The sequence below is a fragment of the Chelonia mydas genome, chromosome 1 (genome assembly GCF_015237465.2).
Source record: "Chelonia mydas isolate rCheMyd1 chromosome 1, rCheMyd1.pri.v2, whole genome shotgun sequence".
Taxonomy (NCBI): domain Eukaryota; kingdom Metazoa; phylum Chordata; order Testudines; family Cheloniidae; genus Chelonia; species Chelonia mydas.
In genome coordinates, this window is record NC_057849.1 from 317,275,840 (window position 1) to 317,299,586 (window position 23,747).

At 44.4% G+C, this 23,747-nt stretch overlaps 1 long non-coding RNA gene across 1 annotated transcript; it reads right to left on the reverse strand.

The window, feature by feature from the left end:
• Nucleotides 1–2,173: 2,173 nt before the first annotated feature.
• On the reverse strand, nt 2,174–15,589 carry LOC122462357. Its single transcript, XR_006284854.1, has 3 exons — nt 15,482–15,589; nt 6,217–6,226; nt 2,174–2,186 (listed from the first exon to the last, which is right to left on the reverse strand). It is a non-coding gene; the product is annotated as an uncharacterized LOC122462357 (long non-coding RNA).
• Between the last annotated feature and the right edge of the window lie 8,158 nt (nt 15,590–23,747).

Here is a 23,747-nt window from a genome sequence, read left to right on the forward strand (position 1 = left end):
AGTGGTTTCTTCTGGTCCAATTATATAAGAGTCTGGGAAAGAACATTCTCTGCAATATGTGTGACCCTCACTCCTTTCTGCGGTTAAACTGTGAATTCAGCTCTCATAATGTGAAACATTCTTACTAGCCCTTTTCAAGCTGCAAACATTAAAAACTTGTCATCTAGATCTGTTGAAGGAATACTGTCAAGTGTGGTTTAGCCACAAATGTAAGCCCTGCTCCTGCAATGTAGATCAACTTGAGGCCTAAATTTGGGCCAAACTAGAACTGATAGTGTCCCTTGAATAGATATGGGGCCCCATCTGGGTACAAGGGTTGACTGTGTAGATCTGACTGTAGGATCAGTAGTGTTCCACATGTGACAGGTTGCCTCCCTTCAAGATGTCACCTGGTGTGCTGAGATACCACAGAGCCCACCTGTTCTGCCAGCATGGGCCCCCTTTAACCTGTCTTGCTGAGCCAGGCTCTTAAGCCTCTTCTAGAGCACACACAGGCACGGCAACACCCAGCCACAGACACAGACTGAAGTCAGCTCTGTGTTAGAGGATTCACCCAGCACTCATGTGTACACCCCTTTTGGGGAATAAACCCAAAATAATACTTTCTTGCACTGTACAGAAATCTATACAATGTAAGCTCATAAATTTGCCCCCTCCCTCAGTGAGGAGGAGGATATGCACAACTTGTTGGAGGACTCCATTGGAAATTGCACAAACTGAGTTTAATAATAACACAAACAAATTTATTAACTATAAAAGGCAGATTTTAAATGGTTAAAGTGATACAGAACAAAGCAGATTACTAAGCAAATAAAACAAAACACGCAAACTAAGCTTGATTCACTAAAGAAATTGGCTACAAATAGTAATTTCTCACCCTGGATATTGTCACAGTCAGATTACAGAGAGTCTTGAAAGCCAACGGCACTGGCCTGCAGCTTGAAACTTCAGGTATTTCCACTCTCAGCCTGTACGCCCTTTTAGCCTGGGATCAACTCTTCTCCCCCAAGTTCAGTTCTTGCTTCGAGGTGTTTTTCAGTGTCTCTAAGTGGGGAGGCAGAGGAGAACCACGATGACATCACTCCCCTTCCTTATGTAGCTCTTGTGTAGGGCAGGAACCCTTTATCTCCCAGTGGAAGAACACTGGCATGCCAAGGGGTGGGTCCTGTACCAGGTGACTCAGACCCATGTCTCTGGAGGGCTATGGCAGCCATTACTCACAGGCTGTCTGGAGCATCCACAGGAAGACTAAGCCCTTTCATAGTCCATTGTCTTTGCTAATGGGCCATCAGCCCTGTCTGGCTTTTCATTGTTGTACCCGAAGGGCTAGTTGTGGGTGACACCCAAAGTAGCACATTTGAAATACAGGTACATGGTCCATATTTCTAATTTCAGATACAGAAATGATACAGGCATACAAATTGGATAATTACATACAGTAAATCATAACCTTTCCAATGATATCTTACATGAGCCATCTTGGATAAAGTATATTTCAGTTATCGTATCCATATCATAAACATATTTTCATAGAGACTATGGAGTCTAACATCACAACACGCTTTCAGTTTTTATTTGTAAAAAAAAAAATCCAGGAATATTTCAGTGTTTATTTTCCAAGTATTAAAACCAGGTTGAAATCTGGTTAAAAATGATAATTAAAAAAATTGGAAAAAACGGGGGAAAAAAGAAAAAAAACGTTCACAATATACTCATTTTACTACAGTATAATGGAAGCTTTTTTTTAAATGTACAAAAGTATTTTGTCTCTCTCAGAACTAGTAGTTTTTCCAGAAATCCTTATTTGCATATGCTTGCATAATTTTCTCCAAAGTATTCTCACTCATATTGAGGCTTTTGCTGTCTTGGAGGCAGTCCCACTTTGAATATAAGCACTCTGAGTCAATAGATCCAGGGGGTACACTCAAAGCTCTCCGTGCCACTTTGCTGAAGTTGGAAAGAGTGTCTTGATGACTGTTCCAAAAAGCCAGCACATCCAGTTTCACATTGTCAGGGTTAGGCATGTTCATGTAAGTAGTAAATACCTCTTTAACGAAAGGAGAGAAGTCACATGACATTAATAAGGGAAAATGCCACAAGCAGGATTCATATTTACAGGACTAGATTCATAAACAGAATTGTGAGCAGGACACCCACCCCAGAGTGCGCAGGGCAAAGTCTTCTGCCTCATGTTCTTGAATTCTACAACCAAAAGTTCCTTTTCAGTGCCCTCTCCCCCCTGCTCCCTCACCATACCCACTCACAGTGGTTGTCTTTGGTCAGTGAGGACCCAGGGTTCAGAGGTGCATCTGTGTGAGTTCACCTCCAACCGGGGGAAGAATGCACCTAGCTTGCTCCACCATCTGAGCAGACACTGTTCCTCACCACCTGGCCACCCTGACAGCTGCTGTTCCTTGCCACCTGGCCACACCACCAACCACTCCTGCTGGCCGACTGCTCACCACATTTGCTGGCCACTCCCACCAGCCAGGTGTGCTCACCACTTTCACCAGCCACTCCCACCAGCTGCCTGTCAGTCACCTTCTGATGCCACCTGCCTCTCTTAGTGATTTTTAGCTCTCAGCAGGCTGGGCAAAAACACTGCCCCACCACAAGTGATTTCAGCTCCTATTGAGTACTTAAAATAACAAAAGGCTCCTAATGAAGCCTATCTTTGAACAGTGGGGAGGAACAGGTTAAACCAGACTGGGGACCCTTAGGGAGAGTCCATACCTCCTGGCTGGGACACCTGTTCCCATTGATCTCTGCTTTCACAGGGGTCTGGCTTTCACGCTCCTGCCTTAGCAAGTTCCTTTCAAATGAGGGTGACCCCTCAATCAGGACAGGCTCAGTTCAGTTCTGCTCCCCTTTACTCATGCAATAAAGATAACATTTCACTTCCCTTGCATTCAGTACTACAGTGTATTTTAACCCAACACCAGCCAAAGTTGATCACTGTTGAGCAACACAGCTCCTGTCTGCTGGATACCTATGCAGAATAAGTGTGTTCATATAAATACAGTTTGCTCCCAGCTAGCTGTCAGGGGAGAAATCATTCAGACCTTGCTTACACAAGTATTGTGTGAAGCATGCTGCATAAAGTATTACCTCAGTGGATTATATGCTGTAGAGATGTGTGGTCTTACGGGTAGACCCTGATTATGGCTAGAGAAAACGAGTGCACAGTGTTCTGCTTTAGAGATTGTCCAAACAAGATTTGTCCACCACACCTCTAGCAGAACACAAAGGATTAGGTAATAATAGCTCATTGGTTTATCAGAGTCCATTACAATATGTAAACTGTACCCTTATGGAAAATCCAATAGAGATTCAATTAATAGAATTCAAAAGAAATTACTCTACAAACCTACAGCATTTAATTCTGTTCAAATGGTTGTTTTAAGTTAAGCTTTCCTAAAGAAGGGATATGATTTGCTATTAGATTCTATGGGATGGTTCACAAAGAACTTTTCCGTAGTGTTAAATGAGATTAGATTGATGTAAGTATGTTTTGATTAGAAGCAGTTAATAAAATGCTCTTCACTTTTTCTCCCCACTGTTGCTACCCATGGTCTCCCATAGAAACAGAGAACAAAGTCTGTGGCAAACTGTAGCCTAATAGTTTGAGTGACATTTTAAAATAACTCTTCATTTTTGCTATGTCAAATATCCCCTTTAGAAGAAGATCCAACATTTCACACTAGTATTTATGCAAATAACAGACCTCCCCCAACATGCTTAGGGCTCATTTCTGCAGTTCACTGACTTGCAGTGAAGTCCAATTCTATATTTATTAATTACTGAACATAAATATATACCAATAATAAATGCTTTCAGTCTTGCCGTCCTGCTCATTTGTTAATCAAATAAACAGGAGGAAGCTGGTTAATTTGATAGTGTGGAGGCTTCCTTCACTGAGACATCTGGTTATTAGTTGTCTTCCTTTCAGTGATGAGTTATGGATTGCTCCCTCAAGGAATCCAGGTCTGTAATAAAGACAACTGATCTGATGTTACATTTAAAAAAAATAACAAAACAAAACATATCCCTCATGTCTACTGTTAAGTGAACACATTAAGACACTTGTGAAGAAGGGTTATTACAGAAAATAAAATGTAAAATTTATTCACCTTGATCGAGCCGTCCTTCAGCCCTCGTATAGATTGCGCTGATCACAGCACATCTTCCATTCTTCTCGTATCTTGGCCTTCCTTCTCCATGTGTGGCCATGTCTTTTCAAGATAAAATCTTCCCATCTCTTTGGAGGTTGGCCAAGTGGTCGTTTCAGTTCCCATGGGTAGCACTCGGTAACAGCTGCAGTCCATCGATTGTCAGTGAGCCTCGCTATATGCCCAGCCCATCACATTTTATTGTACTTGCTTTCCAAAAGGACATCCTGCACTCCACTCTGCTGCCTGATCACTTCATTGGGGTCTTGATTATGGATTGACATTCCCAGAATTCTTCTTTCCATCACCCTCTTCATGACAGACAGTTGCTGCTCCTCTGTCTTTGTCAGCACCCATGTTTCGCTGCCATACAACATTGCTGGCAGCACTGTTGAGTTGAAGAGGCTGGCGTGTGTTGCTCTGTTGATTTTTCCTTGGAGGACATCCCTGCTCGAATTGAATGTGCACCAACCTGCTTTCTTTCTTCGCAAAAGTTCACCTTCCTGATCGTGGCGCATGTTAATTTCTTAGCCCAAATAGAAGAAGTTGAGCAACGTGTCTCCCTTGATTGTTATTTGGGCTGTTGGCAAGGTATCAGACTGCATACATTTAGTTTTGGAGTCATTAATTTTCAGTCCAACTTGGCTGCTTTTTGTGTTGAGTTGTCAAGGTTCCTCCCCCACTCTGAACTCTAGGGTACAGATGTGGGGACCTGCATGAAAACCTCCTAAGCTTACTTTTACCAGCTTAGGTTAAAACTTCCCCAAGGTACAAATTAATTTTATCCTTTGCCCTTGGAATATCCACTGCCACCACCAAACTCTAACTGGGTTTACTGGGAAACGTAGTTTGGACACATCTTTCCCCCCAAAATTCTCCCAACTCTTGCACCCCACTTCCTGGGAAAGGTTTGGTAAAAATCCTCACCAATTTGCATAGGTGACCACAGACCCAAAGCCTTGGATCTGAGAACAATGAAAAAGCATTCAGTTTTCTTACAAGAAGACTTTTAATAGAAGTAGAAGTAAATAGAAATAAAGGAATCACCTCTGTAAACTCAGGATGGTAGGTACCTTACAGGGTAATTAGATTCAAAACATAGAGAATCCCTCTAGGCAAAACCTTAAGTTACAAAAAAGACACACAGACAGGAATAGTCATTCTATTCAGCACAGTTCTTTTCTCAGCCATTTAAAGAAATCATAATCTAACACATACCTAGCTAGATTACTTACTAAAAGTTCTAAGACTCCATTCCTGTTCTATCCCCGGCAAAAGCAGCATACAGACAGCCACAGACCCTTTGTTTCTCTCCCTCCTCCCAGCTTTTGAAAGTATCTTGTCTCCTCATTGGTCATTTTGGTCAGGTGCCATCAAGGTTACCTTTAGCCTCTTAACCCTTTACAGGTGAGAGGATTTTTCCTCTGGCCAGGAGGGATTTTAAAGGGGTTTACCCTTCCCTTTATATTTATGACATGAGTTCTCACAGCATTTTCTGTAGTTTGATAGTATTTTCAGTGATCAACAATATCGTCTGCAAATCTGAGATGGTTTAACTGCTCTCTGTTGAAGTTGATTCCAGCCTTCCAATTCATCCACCTCATTACCATTTCAAGGCAGGGTGTGAAGAGTTTCAGTGAAACCGTATCTCTTTGTTTTACACCTTTCTTAACTGGGATGCGAAGGGGGGTATCAAATAAAGTTATATCTATAGTGCAGTCAGAATTAGCTTCCTTTGATATAGAGTTTGTGTCGATGTCCTGCTCTGCAAGAACTTTCAATACTGCATTGATCTCTACGCTGTCAAACGCTTTTTCATAGTCGATGAAGGCAATACATAAAGGGAATTGGTATTCCCTTGAGCATTCCAATAGCTTGTTTATAGTGAAAATATGGTCAATTGTGTTGAAATTCCTTCGAAAGCCTGCCTACTCTCTCGGCTGCTGCTCGTCCAGACTCTCCGAGAGTCGTTTTGTTATTATTTTGGTGAACAGCTTATGGACATGTGAAAGCAGGCATATTGGATGATGGTTCTTTAGATCTTCACAGTTGCCCTTCTTGTATAGTGAAATGGTGTTGGACTCCTTCCAGCTAGATGGTATCTTCTGCATTTCCAAGTAATGGCTAAACCTCTGAGCAAGGGTTTCCCAGAGGTCTTGGCCTCCAGCTCTTATTTTGATTGTCAGTCCATCTTTATCTGGGGCTTTTTCTTCTTTCATTTGGTGAACTGTATGTCGAACTTCACTGACAAGGACTGGGAGCACATGCTCGTTGGTCTGTTGAAGTGCTGGTACTGGGACATTTATCTGAGACACAAACAGTTCAGTGTAGAAATCTTTGCAGACCATCTCTGTTCTGTCAGTTACTGGTTTTCCATTCCTGTTCTTCAGCACCATTATTGTAGACCTGTACAATGTCAATTCCCTTTTGCATTTTTTGAGGCTTCTGCCATCTTTAAGAGCCTTTCATTTGGGTAGCATAAACACTGCCAAATTAAATGTAAAAATGAAATAAGAAAAGCCAAAAAGGAGTTTGAAGCACAGCTAGCCAAAAACTCAAAAGGTAATAAAAAATGTTTTTTAAGTACATCAGAAGCAGGAAGCCGACTAAACAACCAGTGGGGCCCCTGGATGATCGAGATACAAAAGGAGCATTTAAAGACAATAAAGTCATTGCAGAGAAACTAAATTAATTCTTTGCTTCAGTCTTCACGCCTGAGGATGTTAGGCAGATTCCCAAACCTAAGCCGTCTTTTGTAGGTGACAAATCTGAGAAATTGTCACAGATCAAAGTGTCACTAGAGGTGGTTTTGGAATTAATTGAGAAACTTAAAAGTAACAAGTCACTGGGACCAGATGGCATTCACCCAAGAGTTCTGAAAGAACACAAATGTGAAACTGCGGAACTATTAACTATGGTTTGTAACCTGTCCTTTAAATCAGCTACTGTACTCAATGACTGGAAGATAGCTAATGTAACACCAATATTTAAGAAGGGCTCTAGAGGTGATCCTGGCAATTACAGACCATAAGTCTAACATCAGTACCGGGCAAATTAGTTGAGGCAATATTAAAGAATAAAATTGTCAGACACATAGAAGAACAAATTGTTGCTCAAAAGTCAACATGGTTTCTGTAAAGGGAGATCGTGTCTTACCAGGCCCAGTGCAAGGACGTTTCACGCCCTAGGCGAAACTTCCACCTTGCACCCGCCACCCCCCAGGAACCCTGCGGCAGCTACCCACCGCCCCCCTCCACCCTGAGGTGCCCCCCCTGCAGCAGCTCCTCTCTGCCGCCACCCCCCCTACGCCCAGGGAGCCCCCCCTGCAGCAGCTCCCCACCACCCCCTCCCTTCCCTCGGCCCCGGGAGCAGTGTGCGGCAGCTCCCTGCCCCAGCTCACCTCTGCTCCGCCTCCTCCCCGAGCACGCTGCTGCTTCTCCCGCCTCCCAGGCTTGTGACACCAATCAGCTGTTTGGCGCACAAGCCTGGGAGGGAGAGAAGCAGAGCGGGGCGGTGCTCAGGGGAGGAGGTGGAGCAGTGGTGAGCTGGGGTGGGGAGCGGTTCCCCTGTGCGCCGCCTCCCCCCCCGTTACTTGCTGCAGGCGGCCCTCCCCGTGCCCCCCCAGCTCCAGCTCACCTCCGCTCCACCACCGCCCCCAACCACTTGGCGCCCTAGGCGACCGCCTAGTTCACCTAGTGGTTGCACCAGCCCTGTGTCTTACTAATCTATTAGAGTTCTTTTAGGGGGTCAGCAAACATGTGGACAAGGGGAATCCAGTGGACATAGTGTACTTAGATTTCCAGAAAGCCTTTGACAAGATCCCTCACCAAAGGCTCTTATGGAAATTAAGTTGTCATGAGATAAGAGGGAAGATCCTTTCATGGATTGAGAACTGGTTAAAAGACCGGGAACAAAGGGTAGGAATAAATGGTAAATTTTCAGAATGGAGAGGGGTAACTAGTGGTGTTCCCCAAGGGTCAGTCCTAGGACCAATCCTATTCAACTTATTCATAAAAGATCTGGAGAAAGGGGTAAACAGTGAGGTGGCAAAGTTTGCGGATGACACTGAACTGCTCAAGATAGTTAAGACCAAAGTAGAGTGTGAAGAACTTCACTAAGATCTCACAAACCTAAGTGATTGGGCAACAAAATGGCAAAAGAAATGTAATGTGGATAAGTGTAAAGTAACGCACGTTGGAAAAAATAACCCCAACTATACATACAATATAATATGATGGGGGCTAATTTAGCTACAACTAATCAGGAGAAAGATCTTGGAGTCATCGTGGATAGTTCTCCGAAGACGTCCACACAGTGTGCAGCTGCAGTCAAAAAAGCGAAGGGGATGTTAGGAATCATTAAAAAAAGGATAGAGAATAAGATGGAGAATATTTTATTGCCCTGATATAAATGCATGGTACGCCCACATCTTGAATACTGCGTACAGATGTAGTCCCCTCATCTCAAAAAAGATATACTGGCATTAGAAAAGGTTCAGAAAAGGGCAACTAAAATGATTAGGGGTTTGGAATGGGTCCCTATGAGGAGAGATTAAAGAGGCTAGGACTTTTCAGCTTGGAAAAGAGGAGACTAAGTGGGAATATGATAGAGGTATATAAAATCTTGAGTGGTGTTGAGAAAGTGAATAAGGAAAAGTTATTTACTTTTTCCCATAATATAAGAACTAGGGGCCATAAAATGAAATTCATGGTCAGCAGGTTTAAAACAAATAAAAGAAAGTTCTTCTTCACTCAGCACACAGTCAACCTGTGGAACTCTTTGCCTGAGGAGGACTATAACAGGGTTTAAAAGAGAACTGGATAAATTCATGAAGGTTAAGTCCATTAATGGCTATTAACCAGGATGGGGAAGGAATGGTGTCTCTAGCCTCTGTTTGTCAGAGGGTGTAGATGGATGGCAGGAGAGAGATCACTTGATCATTACCTGTTAGGTTCACTCCCTCTGGGGCACCTGGTATTGGCCACTGTGGGTAGACAGGATACTGGGCTGGATGGACCTTTGGTCTGACCCAGTATGGTTATTCTTATGTTCTTATGTACTTCTTGAATTCCTCCTTTAGTCTTCTTCTTATCAACTTGCAGAGGAGAGAGTACTCAAGTTTGTCACCATCATTTTGCTTCATACTCCTTCGCTTCTCTAGAAATTTCCACATTTCCTCCAAGATTCTTCCCTTCACTCTTTTTGGTCTCTCTTTCTTGGTTAATTTCACGCATTGCTTCAATTTATCATGAAGTTTTTATAATCCTCATCGCAGTTATCTATAAGACTCCAGTCTTCCTTGGAAATATCCGCTTTCAAGATTGTCTCATCAAATATTTTTGGCCACTGATTTGCTGTCTGTAGTGCTTTCTTCTCTACCTTTTCATTGAAGTTGAACCTACTCTGAGCAAGCGATGGTCACTCCTAGTGTTAAATGATGGTACTACTGAGATGTCTTGTACAATGTGCTGCTTATTGATCAGAACATAGTCATCTCATTCTTGTTCTTCGTGTTGGGCGCAATCCATATCCACCTCCTCTTGGCCTTCTTCTTATACCAGGTATTACCAATAAATGTATGACCAACTTTAATCCATTTTGAATTTTTTATTTAGACCAGTTCTCCTGGCACAATGAGCTTAAGCTCTGGAGAAGCTGGGTTTCTTCTACAGCGCTCTGATAAGCAAGCCTCATGATGCACTGAAGTGTGAAGAATCACAGTTCTGGGCTGAATCACTAGATCAACATGAAGATGGAACAACGCTAGAATTAGATGCACTATCAAATATATTGATCCAAACCTTCACTCAGAGTCTCTTACTTTTCACTTCCTCATGCACCTTTTCCTTCCGCTGGCAAGCTGTCCGTTTCCAACTCTGGCACTTTTATGATGAAGTGCCTGTTGAATTTTCAGATATTTCAAAGGCATTGTGGCTTTGTTGTTAATTTCAGCCCTGCAATTGTACTTTACCGTTCACACTGGAAGTCTCATATGGTTGGATGAGATATCACGTTTGATGGATTTTGAGTCAAAACAAAGTTGCTCTGCATCCCAGATCTGCCAGGTGGGGCTATTACAAACATTTTAAACATCCCTGCATTTCTTCTGCTTTTGTGAATGAAATCACAGGCTACTTTGATCTTTGCCAAGTAAGTGATGATTACTCCAGGCTGCACAAAGAATGGTATTTTAAAGTAGCTGAAAGCAATTATGCAGTACACCCATTAATTTAAATCCAAATTTACCTCTCATCTACATAAGAGGAAATTACTTACCTTGTGCAGTAACGATGGTTCTTTGAGATGTGTGTCCCTATGGGTGCTCCACTTTAGGTGTCTGTGTGCCCCTGACCCTCTAATCGGAGATTTTTGGTAGCAGTGTCCCGTTGAGCCTGCGCATGTGCTCTCCCTCCCTCATGGTCTGCCTTGAGACTATTTAGCACTGCACGGGTGAACCCCCCTCACTTCCTTCTCTACCACAGAGCCCTGTAGAGAACTCTGAAGTAGAGAGGAGGAGGGCAAGTTGTGGAGCACCCATAGGGGGACACATCTCGAAGAACCATAATTACTGCACAAGGTGAGTAACTTCCTCTTCTTCTTCGAGTAGTGTCCCTATGGGTGCTCCACTTTAGGTGACTCCGGAGCAGTACCCACCACTGGAGGCTGGGACTTGGAGCGGAGTCTTTTACTACAGAGAGTACTGTGGAGCCGAAGATGGTGTCAGCGACCAAATCTTCAGTGATCGCATAATGTTCTGCGAAAGTATGGACAGAGGCCCCAATCATTGCTCTATAGATTGGGGAGATTGAGGTAGGAACCAATCTCATAGAGTGCGTATGGATGGAAGCAAATTGCGCCCTTGCTAAGTGATTAATGCAACTAGAGATCCATTTGGATAGTCTTTGAGGAGATATCACAGAGCTTTTGGATCTTTCTGTGGATGAAAGGAAGAGTTTAGGGGATTTCCTGAAGGCCTTAGTCCTGTCCAAGTAGAATGCTAATGTCCTTCTAATATCTAGCATAAGCACAATTGTCTCCCAGTTGTCACAATGTGGTTTTGGGAAAAAACAGGGAGATGGATCTGTTGATTCATATGGAAAAGTGCAAAAAAATTAGGGAGAAACTTGGGATATGGCCTTAGAGTTTGTTTAAAAAAAAAAAAAAATGTAAGGCCGTGAACGATGGGTGTGCCATCAGGGCCACTATTTCTCCTATGTGCCTAGCTGAGGTGATGGCAATTAGAAATGCCGTCATCATGGACAGGTGTAAGAGAGAACAAGTTGCTGTGGACTCAGAGGGAGGTCTAGTCCAAGCCCTGAGAACTAGATTAAATGCCCCCAGACAGGGAAGAAAAGTGAAGTTCTTTTCCTTTTTCTCTTTTCTTTTTAAACCAAAGGAATAAAATAAAACAGAACACTAGCCTGAATACTTTTAGGGAGAACAAAGGTAAAAAAAACAAACACTGCTTATGCTAATGACACAGATAAAGAAGGGACAGCTGCTCCTTAGGTCAGAGGCCGAAGGTGGTAGATAAGGAAGCGAGGGGGGTTCCCCCGCCCAGTGCTAAATAGCCTCGAGGCAGACCATGAGGGAGGGAGAGCACATGCCCGGGCTCAACGGGACACTGCTACCAAAAATCTCCAATTAGAGGTGCAGGAGCACACAGACACCTAAAGTGGAGCACCCATAGGGACACTACTCGAAGAAGAAGCCTGCTGTCGTCTGATGGTTTACTACATGCTCCAGACTGTGGTTATGCCTCTCCTGTGCTGAGCCAGCAACGGTGATCAGCACCTTTGTGACACTTCCATTGACCAGCCACAGCGTGCTCTGATCCAACACTTGCAGTCTGTACAGAATGTAGCAATTCCATTCTTATTAGACGGACTCTGCGCCCCCCTGCCTGCTGTTGGGCTCCCTTAACTACTGTCTGCATGGGCAGATCTTGGTTTTAACTTTTAAGGCTTGAATGGTCCCAGATACTTTTTGGACTTCTACCTCTGTTTGCCCTGCAAGGGGATGAGGCTTGGCTTGCCAGGCTTGCAGGGGAAGTGTCTCTCTGCTTCTGTGGCCCTGGGATAGTGCTAAGGAATGCTCTTGCTTCTGCACTGAAGATGACCAAAGAATCAGATCCATTTAAAGCCCTTTTTAATTTGGGAGTTTTTTAACATGATCCATTCATCTGATATATGGTGATATATTGGAGGAAATTAGGGGGAAAAAACCTTCCATTCCCCCCCACCTCTGGATTTTCCATTGCATCCTGTCTTCGGTGTGTCTACTTTCCAGAACAGGGGTTCTCAAACTTTTTTTTGCTGGGACCCCCATTGAAAATATTTCAGGCTATGATGTTGCCCCCATACCATGCCATGCTTACTTCTGTGCTGCTGATGGCACTGCCTTTACAGCGGGGCATCCAGCCAGCTACTGCCGCTCTCTGGCTGCCCAGCTCTGAAGGCAGTGCAGAAGTAAGGCTGGCAATACCACGACCCACCTACAATGGCCTTGTGACCCCCTTTTGGGTCGGGACCCCCAGTTTGAGAAACGCTGTTCTAAAAGAAACTCTGCTGGAGAGAAACTGTATTATATTGCATTATACAGCTCCGAGCATACTGGTCAGCACTACGCAATTTAAATGATAATGGGCTTGCATTTATTTCATTCTCAGCTATTTTTAGTGAGTTAGGGCCTGATTCTCCTTTCACTTTACACAAGCTTTATGGCACAGTAACTTCAGCATATGTCCCTTGACTTACAACACCATAAGCGAGACAAGAATCTGGCTCTTACCTGTATTTGTTTCATTGTAGAATGTCATTGCAGACAGACACTATATAAAATATTCTGGAAATTAAAATCCCTTATAAAAATGCTAGTCACATTCCAACACACTAGAGCATTTGGAGCCAATACGGTGGAGTGTGTTCTAATAAGTATGAATTTAGAACTGACATGAACAGATGCATAAAACCAAGGCTATAGGGAAATGCATATTACAAGGCAAACTGTAGAATATCTATTGTGGAATTAAAGCATTTTGCACCCAGAAGATTTTTCATTTGCAGCACTAGAAAAATAAGTGTGTAGCTATTGAGATTTTTGGTAGTGGTGGTGGTGTTTTACATTGGGTTTTTAGAATGAAACTAGCAATTGTCACTGAATAAAAATCTTTTGCTTTTCCTATAAAAATATTGAATTGCAAATGCCCCCTCCCCTTGCCAGTCATTTCTATGATACTTTGCTTATAGCTATACAACAACTTTGGTAGCGATGAACTAAGGATACTCAGAGCAACTGTAACAGGCACTAGAGCAGCAGCTGCAGTGACATATGTTGATTCAACCTGACAGTAAGATCAGATGTAGCCTATTAGCTACATTCAGTAGTGAAAGTAGGGCAGTACTCTCCAGTACGCAGTACCAGCAAGAGATTTTTTAGCGGGTACAGGGTACCGGAAAGACTTGAGCAGAACAAGGCTAGGGAGGGCATTCATTCTTGATATGGCTTTAACAGCACAATACGTATGCTAACAAACTTAAACAAAGGCTTTAAGTTTGTTAGCATATGTATTGTGCTGTTAAGTTAGGAGTCCTCAAGAGGGGAGAGGTGGGTGAGACAGAAGGTGTTTAAACAGTGTTTTTGATTCTGTTTCTCCACATTGGTCTGAATTATCCATGACATTCACACTGCATCACATCAAGTCCAAATCATTAGAGCAGGGGTCCCCAGTGTGGTGCCCGCCGGGGCAGTTGTGTGCGCCCTCAGGACACCGTGCCACCAAAATGCCGCCACCAAGCGTGGCCACCTGAGAACTGTCCTCCGAAATGCCGCCGAGAAGCATTGCCGTTTCTCGGCAGCAAGGCTTCTTTCCGCTGCTGCTTCTCAGCAGCATTTCGGTGGCGGGGTATTTGGCACCTGCCACAGTCGTTTGGGAATAGGAATGTGCTATTCCCACAGAAAGGTTGGGGACCACTGCATTAGAGGAATGCTTCTGCTTGCACTGACCAGAGGATGTTTGGATTCCGATGTCAGCCCAGTTCTGCAGCCTTTCAGGAATCAGGGGGTTTCCCCAGTGTACACAGAATTCTTCTTTGCAGCCAAATTAATCTAACATGCATTTTGTTAACTGGAACTGGAGCAGCAAAACAAAGAAAACAAGTGCCTCATTTTCCAGCTTTGTGGGTGAGAGAACTGTAAGTGAAGATTATAATGCTGGACACTGACGGCCTTAAACCAGCTGCCTCAGGAATCTGCCAAGAACTTTGCTGACAATATGTTCCTCATCTTAGCAACGGAGCTAAGACTTATCACACATCTGCCCACCTTTATTTGAATGAAGCTCCTTCTGATCCGACAGCTCAGCCATTGTCAGTTTCATCCAGAACAATTTACAAACTTGGAACCTAATCCTGTAAACCCTTAATCATTTGATCAATCAATCAAGCATGTTGATGTTTGTATATACAAACACACATTTCATCACTGTACCAAAAAATATAGCTGAAATTAATTTTCTATGGAATTTGAAGAAAGTTTAACAGCCCCAATTGTTTTCTGTGTTAATCAGCGTGTACCTGAAAACATGACATGCCTTCTAAGAGAACAGAATCAGTCTACACTAACTGAAAAAAAATTCCTTCCAACTGGTGTTCAGAGGAGTGCTACAAGACACATACATAACCTCATGAGCAGAGGGTGGAGAGGAGACCCGCCCACATTATGACCAGCAAAAAAATTAATAATAATAAAATCTCAAAGAGGCAGTGATTCACAGATTTGCACACCTAAAAACCTGTGTTATGCTTTAAACCACCTCAGCATATAACTTTTTAATGTTCATAAACCTGGCAACTGCAAAGGAACGCTGAAGCCCCTGATCCTGAATGTGTGCCAGCCAGTCTGCCCTCGCCGACTAAAGGCTCAGTCACACCCGAACAGCTAAAAATTAACCTTGCCCTTTTAGGCTTAACAGGGTCACGTCACTGGCTTCATCTCTGTTGTTACATAACAGATAACAAAACTCCAGTGGGGCCTGGTGCTGACACATAGGGTCTCAGGTATGTGGTGTGATTTTGCAGAATCTCTTTCGGGAATATGTATGTGAAATAGCTGGTACTTATGATTATGCTATTTCTATGCATGTATATTCATCTCGGTATCTGAAGTTATGAATATTAGCTGTGTTTACTACATGTTTGCTCCTGTGGTAACACCCACAAGGTATTTAGCCAGCACATAAAGGGACAAGTCAAGTTGAACGGCCCATTAAGGAACACTTAGCTCACAATGGACCCTGAAAAACACCTGTCTACACTAAATGGACTTTTTGTGAACGTTCTAACTAGAATATGGGTGGGGGGTGATGGACATGTAACTTGCCCATGTGACTCCAAACACCATCTTTCACAGTAAGAACAGATTTCACTTCAATTAACACTTGGCAGAAGCTAAAAGGCCCTGGCCTGGAAACATCTCCATTTTGCCTCTTTCCTGCTCCAGTCTCTGGCCTATGAACATACACTAATGGAAGCATTCTAACCAAGGGACTGAGGACTTTAAGGTAATCTGGAGCCTTCATATTTCCTTGATCCTTTGCAGATGGACTTATGAGTTGGATATGGTACAGAGAGACTGTTCTAGCCTCATTGATTGCTGATTTCTCCCTTGCAATGGACAAAGATCAGGTGTCTGCTGACTTTCTCACATGAGCCAGCAGCCTTTGATACCTGGGGTATAAGCAACATAGCCCTTGCTCGAGTGGTTTTTTTCTTTCCTCTCCAAATGTCAAAGCCTGTTACCATTGAACTCAACAGCAAAACTCCTTTTGATTTCAATGGGAACAGGATTTGGCCCCAAGAGATCAGAGAATGTGATTTTGATCAATTGCTTATCTGTCCAGAGACAGTTCTCATGCATGTTCTGCCAGGCTGATTTTGATTGCCCCTCCTGTATGTCAAGCTGAAGAAAATAATAAAACAGTTTGGGCTGTAGTTCTATCAAGATGTCGATGGCACCCACAGTTCTATGCCTCTTTTCTGTCAAACCCAAATGGCGCAGCATCTTTGCTTTCCTCGTGCCTGGCAGAGAGCAATACTTAGATACAGGCAAGCTGGCAGAAGCTTAGATTGGACATAAGGGAGGCACTAATAGTGTGTTAAGGGAAAGTGGGGTGATTGTCCTTCCTACCCTCCTTTCATTTAAGAAGTTTTCAATTTGGGGTGCTGCCGGATCCTCAGTGACACCTGGAAGTACAGGTGGCACTGGGGGCCCAAATCATAATTTTACAACTGCATCTGTTTAACAGTTGCAGTTGTAAAATTTTAGACAGGTAAAGGGAGTGTCAGAGGGGACGGGGAGAGCATGGGGCCCCGGGCTGGGTGGGGAGGAATCACATGGGGAGGTCACGTGCCCCGCCCTTGTGTCCCTCCCATGAGTGCAGTACCAGTAAGAAATTATTTCTACTTGCACCACTGGCTACATTCACAAGTAAAAAAGGGTCTGAGTTCTGTCTGAGGCTCTGATACTACTCAAGGAAAACCTTAACTTAAATTACAACAAACAAACCTCAGTTAACGTCAAAGGAAAACCCGAGGAAGGGGATAGATTTGGCTCATCTCATCTGCAGTTTATATGTATTGTGTCAGAAACAGGGTTGAAATGCCATCTGCTTGCGGACCAGCTAATGGCTGTCTTTCAAAGGGGCTAAGCAATCTGTTTAAGTTGTAGTTATAGCAATAGTTACCATAGTATCTAGTTGCTATATCTTTGCCCATGCAAATTAGGAGAAGGAAACTAAGATTGGACATCTGGAGAAAAGGAACACTGGAGCTAATCCAAAAATGTTGTAACACAAATCCTTTTAGTTTTGAGAGCTGGGCTACACATACTAATGAAGACTTCTAACACCTGGACTTGCAAAGCCACACAAAAACAAGGAAAAAATGAAGAGACACTATCTTTGATGGGACGTGACTAAGGCCACATTTTAGTCACGAGTATTTTTAGTAAAAGTCATGGACAGGTCACAGGCAGTAAAGAAAAATTCATGGCCCGTGACCTGTCCATGACATACTATATACCCCTAACTGAAACTTGGGCCAGGTGGGCCATGGGTGCTATGGAGGGGCGGCCCTGGTGGGGGTGCTGCAAGTGCTGGAGGGTGGGGCGGAAGCACTCAGCCCTGGACTCCCGCTCATACTCGGGGGGAGGTTTGGCAGGCTCCCTACCCAGCTCCCCAGAAGCAGCCGGCATGTCCCTGAGCTCCTATGGAGAGGGGAAGGCCAGAGGGCTCCATGCACTGCCCCCGCCATGAGCGCTGCCTCTGCAGCTCCGATTAGCCAGGAACTGCAGCCAATGAGAGCTGTGGGGTGGTGCCTACAGGCTGGGGCAGCACACAGAGTCCCCTGGCTCCTCCACCTAGGAGCTGCAGAGACATACCGACCGCTTCTGGGGAGCCCTTCCCCCGTACCCTAACCCCCTGCCCCAGCCCTGAGCTTCCTCCCACGTCCAAACTACTGCTGCTACTGGTGGGAGGGGGTGCAGTAGCCCAAGACTGCCCCAGCAGCGGCCAATGTGGCTGGCCCAGGGCTGCCCGTTGATCCTGATGATCTAGCCAGCTTTCTATCCACTGTATAGTCCATTCATCCAATCCATACTACTTTAACTTGCTGGCAAGAATACTGTGGGAGACCCTATCAAAAGCTTTGCTAAAGTCTCTGTATATCATGTCCACTGCTTTCCCCATATCCACAGAGCCAGTTATCTCATCATAGAAAGCAATCAGGTTGGTTAGGCATGCCTTGCCCTTGGTGAATCCATGTTGACTGTTCCTGATCACCTTCTTCTCCTCCAAGTGCTTCAAAAGGGATTCCTCGAGGACCTGCTCCATGATTTTTCCGGGGACTAAGGCAAGGCTGACTGTCTGTAGTTTTCTGGATTCTCCTTCTTCCCTTTTTTAAAGATGGGCACCATATTTGCCTTTTTCCAACCATCCGGGACCTCCCCCGATCACCAACCGTTTTCAGAGATAATGGCCAATGGCTCTGCAATCACATCAGCCATCATGTTCATCTCTCTTTAAAACGGGTTTTTAAAAGCACACATTAGTCATGTTTCATTTTATATGCCTTCTGCTATGTCAACTCTTAAGTTTCAAGGTTTTTTTCTGCTGTCTTGAGGGTTGGAAACATTTATTTTAAGTGAAACATAAAATTGTCATGTACTCCCATGACTACAGGAGCTGGGGATAGAAGACACACACTAAATCACAAGCCTCAATAAAATCATACAAGTTGGCAACAATGAGCCTGAATTAAGCAATTTCTGACAAAACGGAGCTCTGACCCAGAGCTGTTTATCACACGGGTTCCCACACTTCAGAGTCCTGTCACTTTACTTACACACCTTCAAATTATTTCAGCTGAGGGATTATAGGGCTGCCCAGCAGCTGATCTGTTTATGAACAATGTAATGAGATTACTGCAATAAAAAAAGCTGACAGGTTGCAAAACATTCTTGTTCAATTTGAGCTGAGTAACTCCTTGTCACCAATTTAAAAAAATAGCCTTAATTCCTGAGTAGTTATGAACACACACAGGCAGCCAAAACATGATCATTATAGTTTTCTGTGATGGTCAGTGGGGAAAATGTTATCAGCATCTGATGATTATAATATACAGCCAGTAGGATGCATCTAAGCATTCCAATTACAGAAAAATATAAATAGCTTAATGTAAAGCAACTCATATGAAACCAGCTTTCACACCTACTGTAAAACTTTCTTCCTGTAAACCACATTTAAATTCAGTCATTACATTTCAAATATGGAGAAATATTTTAAAGGCGCTATTTCAACAGCAGACATAAGCCCAAAATCCCTTCGTGACTTCCAAAGCAATTGCACTTCAGAAGGGCAAACATAAAATTTTTAGACTGCATCCACTGTAGCAAAATATTGCATGCTTGAGTCTCTTTCAGGCTAGTGCCCTCCTCCACTTTGTAAAACCAATAGAACAGAACCAGAAAGACTGGAAGGTTCAGGAAGGCAAGGCTTCCATTAACTTTCTTCTGATGCAGGCTGGCAGCGCTGAATTTGCATCTACTGCCAACTCATGCAAATCCAAGGTTGATCCTTTGAAGTTTGCTTAAGAATTTTACAGACCATGCAACACAGCAGCCTTGGAAATAATTTAAGGGCGGGAGAACATTCATACACTTGGGTTTCCTCTGGGCACCTGAGAAAGCCCAGGTTATTCCATTCACCAAAATCATTTCTAAGGCTGGGGAGCCATCCTGCCCTGACTTTTATCAAGACAGCCGCTCAGGTGCCACCCACCCACGTGCTAGAGCCCATATTTCACGCAGACGCACTTTAATGGAATGCTAGGACCCTAACTGCTTTGCCAGAACTTGCCCAGTCACAGCGTCGGGTTGCCCCTCGAGGCTCTGGTGATAAAACAGTCACCTCAGGAATTCTGCTAGTCACCTCCCCCTTTTGGCTGCTTGAGGCGGCTTATGCTTCAGGCAGCCATAGCCTCTGCCTCCAATATCAGGGCATCCCTGTGTGCTCTGTTGGGGAACAAGCAACCCTGGTGTGATCTCAGCCTAACCCCCCACCCCACCCCACCGTGGGCTAATGGAAGTAGGAATCCAGGGGGAAAGGTGTGGAGCCTGCAGGGAGGTGGGAGCTGGGGAGTGAGAGGCTGCTGGAGCCGGCCTGGGTGGTGATGGAGCAGGGAACAGAGGCCTGGTGGCAGCCAGGAGATGCTGGGGAAGGGAGCAGGGGCTGCAAGTCGGGAGGATTAGGCAATGGGAGGGAATTGGAGAGCACAATCACATTTGTGTGCATGCACATTCTGAATGCGATTTCAACCTGTAATTGTGTCTGTCTCTCTCCCACACACACCGACGCCAGGAAGGGGAGGTGTAAAAACTACCCAAATCCCTATTTTGTTTTTCAGTCTCATGACTTTGGAGTGCTGACTCCGGAGTTTTAACTCTTCCTGGGTGTGGCGATACTGCCCAAAGCTAATAGAATACCTGCCCCATCTGCATGCAAACACCATAACGTACATAACACTAGAGTGGTCTTTCCCTTGACAGGGTTCAAAGATGGATAAGCTGGTTTCTATGCACACAGCTTCTCCAGGCGTAGAAAGTCTGTTCCAAACTGACAGGCCAGTGGCCTGCAAGTCCCAGTAGAGGACCAGGTCCTCCAAAAGGAAACCGGTAGGACAGAATGGGGGAGCAACAGGGACTCAAAGGAGAACCCCTATACTTCCTCCAGCCTGTGCCCTTTGGAGCCCTCTCACCTTTCCCTCTCTTGATTACAAAGCCCTAAGGTAACTAGCTGCTCTGCCTCCTCCTTGCTCCATATTTGCTGGGCATCACCAGAGGGAGCCTTGAGAGAGGAGCAGGTGAAATGTTACCCTGCCATTGGTGTAGATCCCCCAGCAAACCCTTGCAGGTAGAAGGGTAAAGTTTGCTCAGTTCCTGCAGCTCTGCTCACTAGGTGAGACTTTAGCTGGAGCTGGAACAAGCACACAGGAAACTCTAAAGAGAAAAATCTCAATGATTTGCAACCTTATCTCCCAATATTGTAATTAAAAAGATAGGGGCTTTTAAACAGATAGCGGCTTCTTCTACTGCTCTAAGTATTTGAGCAATTGGCTTTTCAGACAGCAAACTGAAAAATGTACAGTTGAAAATTAGCTCATGTGATACCATGCATCTTTAAGTGAACAACAATTACAGATACTACCATGTATCCGATTTATATTGAAAATTTACCCCAGAAATGTCTCTGTATTTTGCCATTGGTCCACATTTCAACAAGACAAAAACCAGTTTCTAGTAGAATACTCGCAAATATCAATTAAAATAGCATGTGTTCCTTAAAATCAATCATTTTTCCTAGACTTGGTTGAATTATTCTTTGCAAATATTTATTGCAAATTTAGCCCTTTTTTCCTGTTCACAAATCTTTTTCAAACTGGAAGACTTTTTACACAGGAGACTAATTAATGATGAGTAGGGATCAGTGTATATACTTGTTTCCATGCAAACACAGGTATTTATGCAAATAGCAATCATTCTTGCTACATTCACCTGAACTAAAACCTAAGGTGGGATTTTCCAAAGCACTCAATATCCACCTAACTTCCCTCCCAGAGCAGAGGTAGGTCAGCACTGAACAATCCCACCCTGAATGTTCACAAATGGGACAGGAGTTCAGAGGGTTGGACAAAGACAGTTGGACAGTGATTTGGAATTCAAACAAATGTTCCCAAACATAATCTTGCAATATCCAGCGTGCTTTAGCTTTTCCCCCTCCTTCAAGCACATGTTCTGCTGGATGAAACCAAAGATTGCATTTGTATGGAAGGTCTTGTAAAATAGTTTGTCTGTCTCTGCTAGAAAGAGCATACATAATATTATGGACCATACTCTGACCTCAGTTAAACCCAAGTTGTGCAGGACCTTGAAGGCAAAGGTGAAAAGTTTAAACTTGATATGATGAGCAAATATGATCCAGTGGAAAGATCAGAGAGGGCATGATGCTGACAGGGCAAGGAAGATAATTTTAGCAGCTATGATTTGTACAATCTGGAGGGGCTGATATGGAGGCCAGAAAGGAGGAGGTTGCAATAACTAAAGCATGAAATGATTATGGTGTACACACTTATTTTAGCTGGCAGGGCAGGAAGGTATGGATTGTTTAGATGTGAAGATGCACCAAAACGTACTTAGATGTGAAGGGAGAAAGAAGGCAAAGATGAGCGGGGTGACTGACAATGGTTGTAGTGTCCAGAGCACTAGAGAAAGAGTAGTGAAGAAAACATGGGAAGACAAAAGAGCCACTTCTCTTTAGCCATATTCAGTTGAGCTTGCACCAGGCCATCTATGACAATGTGTCAGTGACAGTGGAGTTATATCAGACAGAAGATAGGGCAGGATGGAAGGAGAAGTTTGTCAGGTTAGCATGCAGGTAGCAGGTAAAATATGTAAACAGATGAGGTCACCCAAAACCAAAATATAGAGGAGGGAAAATCACAGAGAAAGGGATAACTGGGAAAAAACAGATGTCAAGGGGCTTGGATGAAGGGCACTCCAGTATGCACTGAAGGCTGGAGCCAGAAGGAGAAGATGACAGGGAGAAATTAGAGCTGGTGCAAGAGAAGTCAATAGAGAGAAGTGGGTGAACCCCAGAGGCCAGGTAGCAAGCAGGACACCTTAGGATCAGTAACTGGTAGAGAAGAAAGGGTATGGAAAGAGGCAGGTTGAAGAAAAGTAATGCTATATACCAGGATTGGCAAACTTTTCCGAGAGCCACATCGGGTTGTGAAACTTTATGGAGGGCCAGGTAGGGAAGGCTGTGCCTCTGCAAACAGCCTGGCCCCTGCCCCCTATCCGCCCCCTCCCACTTCCCGTCCCCTGACTGCCCCGCTCAGATGCCCCGACCCATCCAAACCCACCCTGGTCCTTGTCCCCTGACCACCCCCTCCCGGGTCCCCTGCCCCTAACCACCCCCCAGGACCCCACCCGCTATCCAACTCCTCTGCTCCCTGTCCCGACTGCCCCGATCCCAATCCACACCCTCACCCCTAACCGCCCTCCCGGGACCCGACCCCTGACTGCCCCCTGGGACCCCCTGTCCCTTATCCAGCCCCTAACTGCCCCCTTATCACACCGCTCAGAGCAGCAGGAGCTCACAGCCATGCCGCGGCCCTGCCTGGCAGGAGCAGCGCGCCAGAGCGCCGGCGGTGCAGTGAGCTGAGGCTGCAGGGGAGGGGGGACAGCAGGGGAGGGGCTGGGGGCTAGTCTCCCCAGCCGGGAGCTCAGTGGCTGGGCAAGATGGTCCCTCGGGCCATAGTTTGCCCACCTCTGCTATATATGGTCAGTTTTCTCCTAAAAGTGGGCAAGGAAAGTGGAGAAGCTAAGGGAATATTGCACCCTTTATTTAAATCCCAAATAGAGGCATTTACCACTGACTTGATTGTAAACTCAATAGCACAGAGGTAAAGACCATGTAACCAAATAAGGGCAGCTTAGATATCTATAAATGTCCAAAGACAGGGAAGCCTCCAACACGTCATTCAAATACAGAGTAAATCCAGCTTTAAAGAAATCTTTATATTCTCAAACCTACATGTTGAGAATAACTGTCTCCCTAAGACATCCTATTAAGTGCACGTGCACTTAAAGGCTGCCAGCAACTGAGTTGGGGGGATTGTTCACTGGAAAATACCCTACTTCTGTCATTCAGAAGACAGACGGAATCACTTACAGCTTTAGTAATTTGTTTATAATGTAGGAAAGACATTTGAATCTCTTAAAGGAACTGGTGGCCTGCTGACAAACTATTTTAGATAGTTATGATTAGCTAACAGGAGTGTTTGTGCATCATAAAGATTTCTGGTGAAGATGCTGTTATTGTCAACCAGACTCCCATCTCTGGCTCTAGAGGTCATTTTAAAAAGTACCCAAATTCAACTCTGGTGTAAACTAATGTAAAGGCCATGAAGGTTCCCATGAAGCCTATAGGATGCTGCACCACAGGATACCATGGTTTCCTATTTC